The following is a 9,695-nucleotide window of genomic DNA, read 5'->3' on the forward strand; positions in this document are numbered from 1 at the left end:
TCAATATATCCTTATAGGTGCAACCAAAGTGCACCACAGAGACACCTACCGAACCCCCTTTCGCGTGGGTTCCAAAGGACCTCGAACATGATAGATAAAAAAAAAAAAAAAAAAAAGAAGAAGAAGAAGAATAAGAGAATAATAAAAAAGAACGAAAGAGTCTACAAGAACGCCTAAAGGCCTCCCTATAGACTGGGGGCAAGTGTGGATGCCAAAAATCCACCAAATAAGAAAAACAAACAAAAGAAGTTTCTAGTCCCTTAAAGAAGTAAGCAGCTAAGGGGCACCAAAGGCGCCAAGTACGCGATGAAGGCAGAAGGTTATTACAGGCCATCAAAGTGTTAGACACTCACAAGGCTCTAGGCCTCACGAGGTCATTCCAGGCCTCCAAGTTGCATCACCTTGTTAGACGCCTCTGTCATGCACACATGGCCCTTATCCATGCCCCTCGAAGTTAAGGCCCCAGCCTCGCGAACACCACTCCAGCAGCACCCCGTTGCACCCCGCACATGCCAACACCTCATGCGCCTAGCCTTGCCCCGAGGTGTCCCACACCAAGGACCTCACACCAAGGAGACATTTCGCACCTAGGATGTATTCCACGTCTCACCAAGGCATGCGCCCGCGCGCACCAGGGGCCTCGCGCCCGCGCGCACATGCGCCTCGCACCCCGCACGCACCAGGGGCCTCGCGCCCCGCGCGCACATGGGCCTCGCGCCCCGCGCGCACATAGGCCTCGCGCCCTGCGCGCACCAGGGGCCTCGCGCCCGCGTGCACCATGGGCCTCGCGCCCCGCGCGCACCATGGGCCTGGCGCCCACACGCCTAGTGGCCACGCCCTCAAGGGTCTCGCCCTAGGGTCACGCATGCCTAGTGGCCACGCCCTCAAGGGTCTCGCCCTAGGGTCACGCATGCCTAGTGGCCACGCCCTCAAGGGCCTCGCCCAAGGGCCACGAGTGTCTCGCCTCGCTCACCGGCCATGTCAAAGGCCTCAAGATACATAGCCTCCACTAAACACCCTTCGGCCATATATCAAGAGCCTCGTAGTGCGGGGGCTGCAAAGTGATGGTTTCACAAGATGAGACCCTCATCTCATTTGTAGGCATCATGCCTCATCACACACGCAGCAGCCCCGTTGAAGAGGCCTTATCTCTCTTCCTGAGGTAAGTGCCCCCAACGGGGCACCACTCTCCCTATGAGTCACATGAGGTGAAGAACAATAGGAGAGACCCAATAACTATTAGGTATAGAGCCAATAGTGGAATAGATGACTGAGTATATCGTTCATGTCAACACACTAGCTTCCCTACACTTAGTAGGACGTGGAATAGCCTTGAGCAGATACATGCCTTGGAGAGGCGAGAATAACCATCGGGTACATAGTACCCGTACGTGTACGGGTGCATGACGTACAACCATGAGGAGGACAAAAGCATGACCCTGACACCTGTATCACACAGGTAGTGGAGGTACGAATTTGTACAGAGAGTGGAGGCACTATATGCATGGCTCTGACTATGTACCAGGCTGACACCATGATCTTCTGCTCCACCACTCTTCCCATACCACTATCACCTGTACTATTACCCTGACAGTGTACTTATGTACTATATTGTCCCAAGGGACCACCATGTATAAGGGGCCATTAGAGCCCAACTATAAAAGGAGCTTGACCCCTCAGAATGAGGGGGTTGGAAAATTCATTGTATGCAGAGGCTATTGAGAAATATACCAAAGCTTGCTCCATTTTTGATCTATGTTTACTTTTCCTTAAAGTTTATTCTAAGTTCTTATATAAATATCATCTAACTTACCATTGAGTTTTCCGATCTAATTTCGTTGACGAGATTTCACCGTCAACATGATTATAGCTCTTAATTTTCCATCTAAGTTTATCAATTTGATTATGGTCTGTGTTACTACTCCAAGATTCTCTTTCATGATCAATGGGGCTCAAACAGGTTGCTTGAAGTCTAGGAGAGGTTTAAGGCAAGGGGATCCATTATCCCCTTTGTTGTTTGTAATCGGTATGGAGTATCTGTCGAGGATTATGGTGGCAGTTGGGAATCATAAGGATTTTAAATATCATCCAAGATGTGATTATTTGGAGTTAAATCATCTCTGCTTTGCAGATGATTTGCTTCTGTTTGGAAAAGGAACCTTTAAAGCTATTCATATTTTACTCAGGGGATTTCAGTTGTTCACAGATACTTCTGGTTTAAAAGCAAACAAAGCTAAGTCAGCCATTTATGGTGTTGGATTGAATGATGGAGATTGGAATAGAATCACTGATATGACTGGGTTTAGCAGAGGTAAGTTTCCTTTCAAATATTTAGGAATGACCATAAGCAATGCTAGAATAACTCCAGCTGATTGTGACTGTTTAGTTGAGAAGATGGTTAAAAGAATTAGGACTTGGAGCTCAAGAAATCTCTCCTTTGCAGGGAGATGTACTCTTATTAATTTTGTTCTGCTTTCTATTAATTTGTACTTGTCTCAATTGATTATTTTGCCCCAAGTGGTGATTAAAAGAATCAAGCAAATATGCAGAGCTTTTCTTTGGAAAGGTTCTGAGTTTATGGAAGGGCCAGGTCGAGTTTCTTGGTCTGAGATTGAGAAGAGTAAAAATGTCGGAGGTTTGGGCTTTCCCGACATTGGTCTGTGGAACCGGTGTGCTATTGGGAAATTTGTTTGGGCTATAGAAAAGAAGAAGGATAACCTTTGGGTGAAGTGGGTGCATTCGGTGTATATTAAGGAGGCAGACTGGTGGGACTATATAGCTCCCACAACTACTAGTTGGTATTGGAAAAAAGTAGTTAGCATAAAGAATGAATTCAAGGAAATTTTGATGCACAATTTTCATGTTTGGCCTGCTTGTTCCATTGCTCAGTTATACAAGTTGCAGAAGGATAAGTCAGATGTGAAGTGGCAATTTTCTTTCATTTGGGACAGACTTGGAATTCCAAAACACAAATTTGTGACCTGGCTGGTTCTAAAAAATCGATTACCACCAAAGGATCGTCTTCTCAGATTTGGTTGTGTAAAAGATAACTGGTGTATCATTTGTGGAAAGACAAAGGAAACTCATAAACACTTATTTTTTGTTTGTGAGTTTAGTAAGCTCTGTATCCCTGATATCCTGAGATGGTTAGGCTTAGGATCTAATAGATATGAGGCTGCTGGCATTATGAACTGGATTAAAAGGAATAGGCAGTCTTCGTGTTGTAGGAAGGTGTGCTGTTGTGCGTTAGTGGCTTGTATATATCACATTTGTAAAGCTAGGAATGAAGCGTTGTGGAATCATTGGGTGCCAATGGTTAACAGGGTAGTTCAAAAGGTTAAAAGAGATGTCTGTAACAGGGTCTGTTATTTGAACAAAAAGAAGATGAGTCAAACAGATTTAGATTGGGTGGGACAATTATATTTGTAATTAATTGGTGTTTGTAATTTGTTTTGAGCTTAATAAATTTCTCTGATTTACCAAAAAAAAAAAAGATAAAAGAAACTAATTCAATTATAAATCATCATACCACCTATTTTAAGACATTAAAATTAAGTAATAAAGCATAATCAAACAGACAGGGATAGGATATGTTTGAAACTGAAATTATTATTATCATTATTTTAATTCTCACTATTATTATTATTATTAATATAGAAACTGAAAAGTGGATAAATAAATACATTGAAAGACTGATACAATGAGAGACTAAAAAATGTAGAATAAAGAAAATATTAGTATGTCACCTTATCACTTATAGACCAACTATATAAATATATATATAAGTAATCTCACCACAATCTATATTAGCAAAATGTAATGAGGAAAAGAAACTTAATTGACTTCTTCTAAATGATGGCATGTATACCTTTGTTTTTCTTCTTTCTGATCATCTAAACATGTATTGTTGTATGTGCGTGTTGAATCTTTTGACAATTAAAATATATGTCTACTATATATGTATACAAATGAACCCAGTGAGAGATCTTAAGAAGTGCTAGGTGTAAGATTAATATAAATCTAGATGCATTGACAATCTAATATGCGAAATAAAATTGTATAAGATTGTTACAAAACTAAAGGAGGTCGATTAATTATACCTCCAGCCATTGATTTGATAACCTCGATCTAAAATATTTAGATCTGCAAAATAAAAACAAAAGAGAATTAGAGAGGGCAATGGACTTCCAAGTTCTCACTAGCTCTTTAGATGGAGTGTTAGAATGAGCGTTGAGCTTGGGACCAGAAGCTTATATTTATATAGGTGAGACCTTCCATCAAGGCCTCTGCCACAATTAATTATAATTCAATGTATATTATATTAATTTTTTATGCACTTAATTATACACATAAAATGTAATAAATTACATAACATGAATAACATTATGTCAAAAGTATTGTTGACGCAGTTTTTCGCCAACAGTGTATTAAGAAATAATAACGTAGATTAGTGCTTAGTAATAAACCGTAATAAAAATATGAAATGAATTCACAAGAACACAAATATTTTATGTGGTTCAGTGGCTAAAATCCACCTAGACCACGAGTCTATATTATTGTTGTTTCTCTCTCTATTTTGGCAGAATTTCAGTATTACAGAATAATCAGTCCCTTTTCCTATCCAATATTCTCAGTATTTATAGAGAAATTCCATAGACAGGTTTGGGTAACTGCGTGAGTCAATCACGCATATACATATTTATTACATTTAATACATATACTTCCCATTTATAATGGGATATGATTTGATCATACATTAAATGTTCTCCTAATATCTGGGACATTAAATATGACAGCCTGGTCATAAATAATCGTATAATAGGATTCTGAGTCTCCAGGGATCCTTGAGTATGAAATACATTCAAGTTAGCACGAGCTGAACATCTCCTCCAAGCTCATATTTCGAATGTCGTTTGAATATTATGAGCTCACACTTCACAACCTTTGTGTCTGTAGCTCGGGTTAAACCCATGACGCCTAACACCACACGTGCCCATGTGAAAATGGAATTGCTTACATGGATAATAAACAAATATCATTCCCTTGGTTATTTCCTCGTATATTTATTTGCCAGTTGTACCCGGACTGAGTGAATGACTCGAGCTAAAATTAGGGTACAACATTTGCCCCCCATGCTCCTGCTCGTGTATGACGTCATCATTTTCTGACTTACACAGTAGGGGCTTTTAGTCTTCTATTACACAAAACAATGCCTGCCCACTACTCGAGTACCGGACACATGGCGTACTGCAATTGGCGTCTGCTCGGGTTTTGAAGACTGCAATAATTGTCTTGTCACCTTTTTGCCGCTGTTTTGTCTATTTAACCATGGCCCTTGGATCTTGTACAAACCCAATTGGATGGCCCAGATTAATTTACACGATTTATGTATAAATAGGATGGGTAAATTTCAGACTTCACCACCTTTCATTCAAAAAATTTCCTCTTCTACACTCTCGAAATTTCCTCCTTTTCCAAAAATCCCCAAAACTCATTCACTATATCCCGTTACTCAGGAGTTTTCCAAGAACTTTCCTCTACAAAATCTTACGTCTTACCGTCGAAGAACATACTATAAGTACCTCTAATATCTTGGTTTGGAAAGAAAAAAAATACTAGTCTTTTGCTCTTCACCTGCTCATTCGTAATATTCATTGTAGTCACTTGTTAGGCTATTTCTAAACGTTGTTAGCGAATAGGCTTCGTCTTAGGTTCAATGGGCAGGTCCTAAAATGGCTCTAGAAATAACACATGCATTAAACTGGGAATTTTTTTGGGTAAATCTTAGTAATTTCGATGGTGAACCAATTTAAAGAATACCCATTCAGGATAAAGGAGATGAAGGACTTTTAGAGTTCAAACCAGATTGCTTAGGGGTCATGCTTCTTGGGCAGTTTTGCACTAAACCGCTTCCCAATGACAGTAGTGGTCTGGCAGTCTAACACACAGATTCCTAAATGTCAGGGGTCTGTTAGGAAACGGAGGTGCATAACTTAGGGTATCGAGTGGCATCTCGCGATGGGGCTGAGGCTAACCTCGGCTCGTATAACGAAAGTAAACCTTCCCCTTCCTATTTATGTGTCATTCTATAAATCCTCTTTGGTCGCCTACTAACTAGGTCGTTCTGTCCGTTAGGCGATCATATGGCTCCCAAGAAAAATGCACCCAAGAAGAACGCAACCAACTCGTCTGCTCAACAAAAGAACAAGGGGAAACAGATCGCCCCAGAATCCCCCATTCCCCACTTTGGTTTGGTGGTGGAGAAGGAGGTAGTGGTTGACCCCAACGCCTACTTCGAGGCTGAAAAAATCGTATCCAAGATTATGACCCAGGGGAGGGTAAACAAAATCATGCTGAGCCACAACATTAAGGTCGGGACCGGAACTCTCCTAGCCCGACCGGCATTTGAAGGGGAATGGAGTTGCTCCCCTCTCCAAGACGACTTCGCGGCTTGGAGCAATGAACACTTGAAGGTGAGGGCCTTCCTTCCCCTTGACCAATATTTTGTTGACTTCATGAACTACATGAAGTTGGCACCATTTCAGCTCCCCCCAAATTCTTATAGGCTTTTGGCGAGGCTGAAATACTTGTTTTTGAAACATGAGTGGGAGATCCCCACTCCGACAGATATATTATACTTCTTCTGCCTTAAAGCCAGCCCGGAACAGAGAAGGCGAGGTGACGGGTTCTACTATCTGACAAGATTTTTCAACTCTGCTCCCATCATCGAGCTTCCCAGTCATCCCAACGACTACAAAGACTTATTATTTATGTCGAATGGGTCCTGAATTGCGAACACAGATACTTCAACCATTCTCGTAAGTTCCTTACTTTTGAAACCTCAGCTCGTGACATTTTTTATTCCTTTCAATGTGTTTCCATCGTACATGTCTTAACTAAATTTTCTTCTCGTGCAGCCATATTTGCGAGGACAGAGAAGTCCGTGACCCTCGGGGGTCAATACGAGAAATTGTCTAGGCTTCCACCCAACACGATGGACTACCGCCAGGTCATGAATGACGTCACGATGCTGGCGTGTAAGTTGATTGGCGAAGGTCAAATGTTGGCCTTAAGGACTCAGGCTACCCTTTCAGTGATCCAGGAGCTCCCATCCTCTCAAGAGGAGGCCTTGCCTGCCACCGAAGGCTAGGAGGAAGAAGAGGACGAGGTGCCTCTTGTAATGAAAATGAGGGCTCCTGAGGTTTCCGGGGATCTGACTTAGAATGAGTTGCGTCTGGAGCAGCAGTCGGCCCCTCCAACCAAGGTAACCCATACCCCTATAGGGAATTAGATAGGGTTGTTGCCAATTTTAGGTTATTTCGATTTAACCCAAATCAGCTCGTCCATCGTCATCCTTATAACCCAGATCGTAATGTAACCCTACTCCAATGCGCATACCACCTAGTGGTACGCCATGACAGTAGTTACCCTAAGGTCACAATAGTTGTTGGCAACACTTTAAACATTAGATCTGCCATTTTTGAGGAGTATGGAACCAACCGTAGGACCTGGTCCTCTTTGCTCCAGGGTGCCTTTGCCCCTGAATTTAGACAATATGTAGATGAATCCAGCCCTAAGGAAGGACCCGAGTCTGAGCCCCTTAGGATCTTAGAAATATTAACCATAGATTCTCCCTCTCCTCCATTAGTTCCAAGGCTGAAGGTCGTGATAATAGACTCATCCCCCAGCCCGGAGGGTAGGATCTTTGTTTATTTTCTTTCTTTGTGTGTTTCTAACAACCTTATTTGCAAACTAATTCATTTTTATTCTTTTCAGGCAAAGAGATGGAACAACCCAAAGATCCTGATCTCCGAACCACCTTTCAAACAAAGAACACTGGCTTGTGCCCCGCCATAAAGAGGCTCAGGATCTCAAAGAAAACCCCCTACTGTGGGAAACACCTCCAGATCCCCTGCCAAGGGGAAAGACGCGAGTTCAACCCGGGAAATCAGTTCCGGTGAGTACTGTTACTGCTAGGGTTCCTCCTCCTCCTCCTCCTCCACCTTAATTTGCACCTCATCAGGACCAAGTAATACAAGCTAACCCTCCAGCCCCCTCAATTCCAACCCCAACTGTTCGAATTCTAGTAGATCCCCAACATCTGGAAAAGATCCCTGAAGCTTTTTGGGGTATCATTTATGAGACGATGAGCCATATGGTGGGGCACGCCTATAAGGCCAGCTCGAGGGATCTAAGGACCATTGAGGAGCGCAGCCCAGAGAATGTCTTGGAGTTAGCTATGGGGATGAACCTCACTGTAAGTTATCTTTTCTTGGCAAAAAATTCCTTATTATTTTGATCAATGATATATCTGACTTGCTTTGTTATTTTGCAGTCTGTCCTGGCCTAATATTGCAGCATAGCTCGGGCTAGGGATAAAAATGACGAGCTCCAGGCTGAATTAAATGCTGCCAACACTGCCCTGACAGCTGCTCAGGAAGGCAAACGGGCCGCCAAAGCTGCCTTGGCGACCGCTCAAAAGAGTTAGTATGACACTAAGGCCGCTCTCACCTCGTCCCAGGAAAGCGATCAGGCTGCATAGACTGCGTTGTCTACCCTCCAAGCTCAAACTGAAAAACTTCAGTCTGAGGTTGATGAAGCCAAAACCAAACCGCCCGAGGCTGAGGCCGCAATTAAAAAAGAAAGGGCGACCTCATTGTCTTCCATGGAAGAGATGTTATACCAGTGTTGGGCCTTCAACCCAGATGGGAACTTTTCTTTGATGGAAACCGGGTAGTGGGATCCGCTCCTTGAAATATTCAAAGCTCGGCTTTTGCAAGAACCGTCAGAGACTGGTGAGGTTTCTCGGGCAGCTGAGGGAGATGGTGAGGAGGTCAACTTGGCTGGGCGAACTGGTGGAGCTCAATGATAGCTTTTTTTTTTATCTAATTTTAACAGTTTTTTTTAATTAAACAATTGCCTTCGGGTTCAGTTCGAGGTTTTTCTCCTCGGGATAATTTTATTCGATATATATCTAACTTTTTATCTATTTATCATTCCTTCACTCTTATGTTTATGACCCCTTAGACTTGTACATTCGAGATTTTAGGAATCGATTTTTAGATCGGGATAGATTTTTTTTAGCTCGGTTATATCCAAGTTTTGTGTGTTGATTTGTATCATACCTGTTAAGAATGAGGCCTTGAACCTAGTTATATTCGGGGTTTCAAATAATTTAAACTTAATTTGCGTTAGGTTTATTGATAACTCAGGCTTTAAAAAACCCTTGATATTAAACAATTTCCCAACTTTCCAAGTTTCGGACCTGGTTGTATCCAGGGTTTTTAAATGATTAAAATTGAGTTCGTGCTAGCTTTATTGACATCTCGAGCTTTCAAAAATCTGTCGAATAATCAATTTTCCAAGCTTCTAAGTTTCGGACCTGGTTGTATCCAGGGTTTTAAATAATTTAGACTTAGTTCGTGCTAGTTTTATTGACATCTCGTGCTCTTAAAAAATCGTCGAATAATCAATTTTCCAAGCTACTAAGTTTCGGACCTGGTTGTATCCAGGGTTTTAAATAATTTAGAATTGTTTAGCGATCTTAATCTAGCCAACCTCAGGTTATATGCCCCCTAAGTAACCAAAATGTAGAAACTTTCTCGATTGCTTTTACAAACATTAATACACGAGCTAATACAACCTTAACGAGAAAAATTATTTCAAACCACCTTAACAAGAAAAATTATTTAATA

Source organism: Humulus lupulus, chromosome 4, assembly GCF_963169125.1.
Source record: "Humulus lupulus chromosome 4, drHumLupu1.1, whole genome shotgun sequence".
Lineage (NCBI taxonomy): Eukaryota > Viridiplantae > Streptophyta > Magnoliopsida > Rosales > Cannabaceae > Humulus > Humulus lupulus.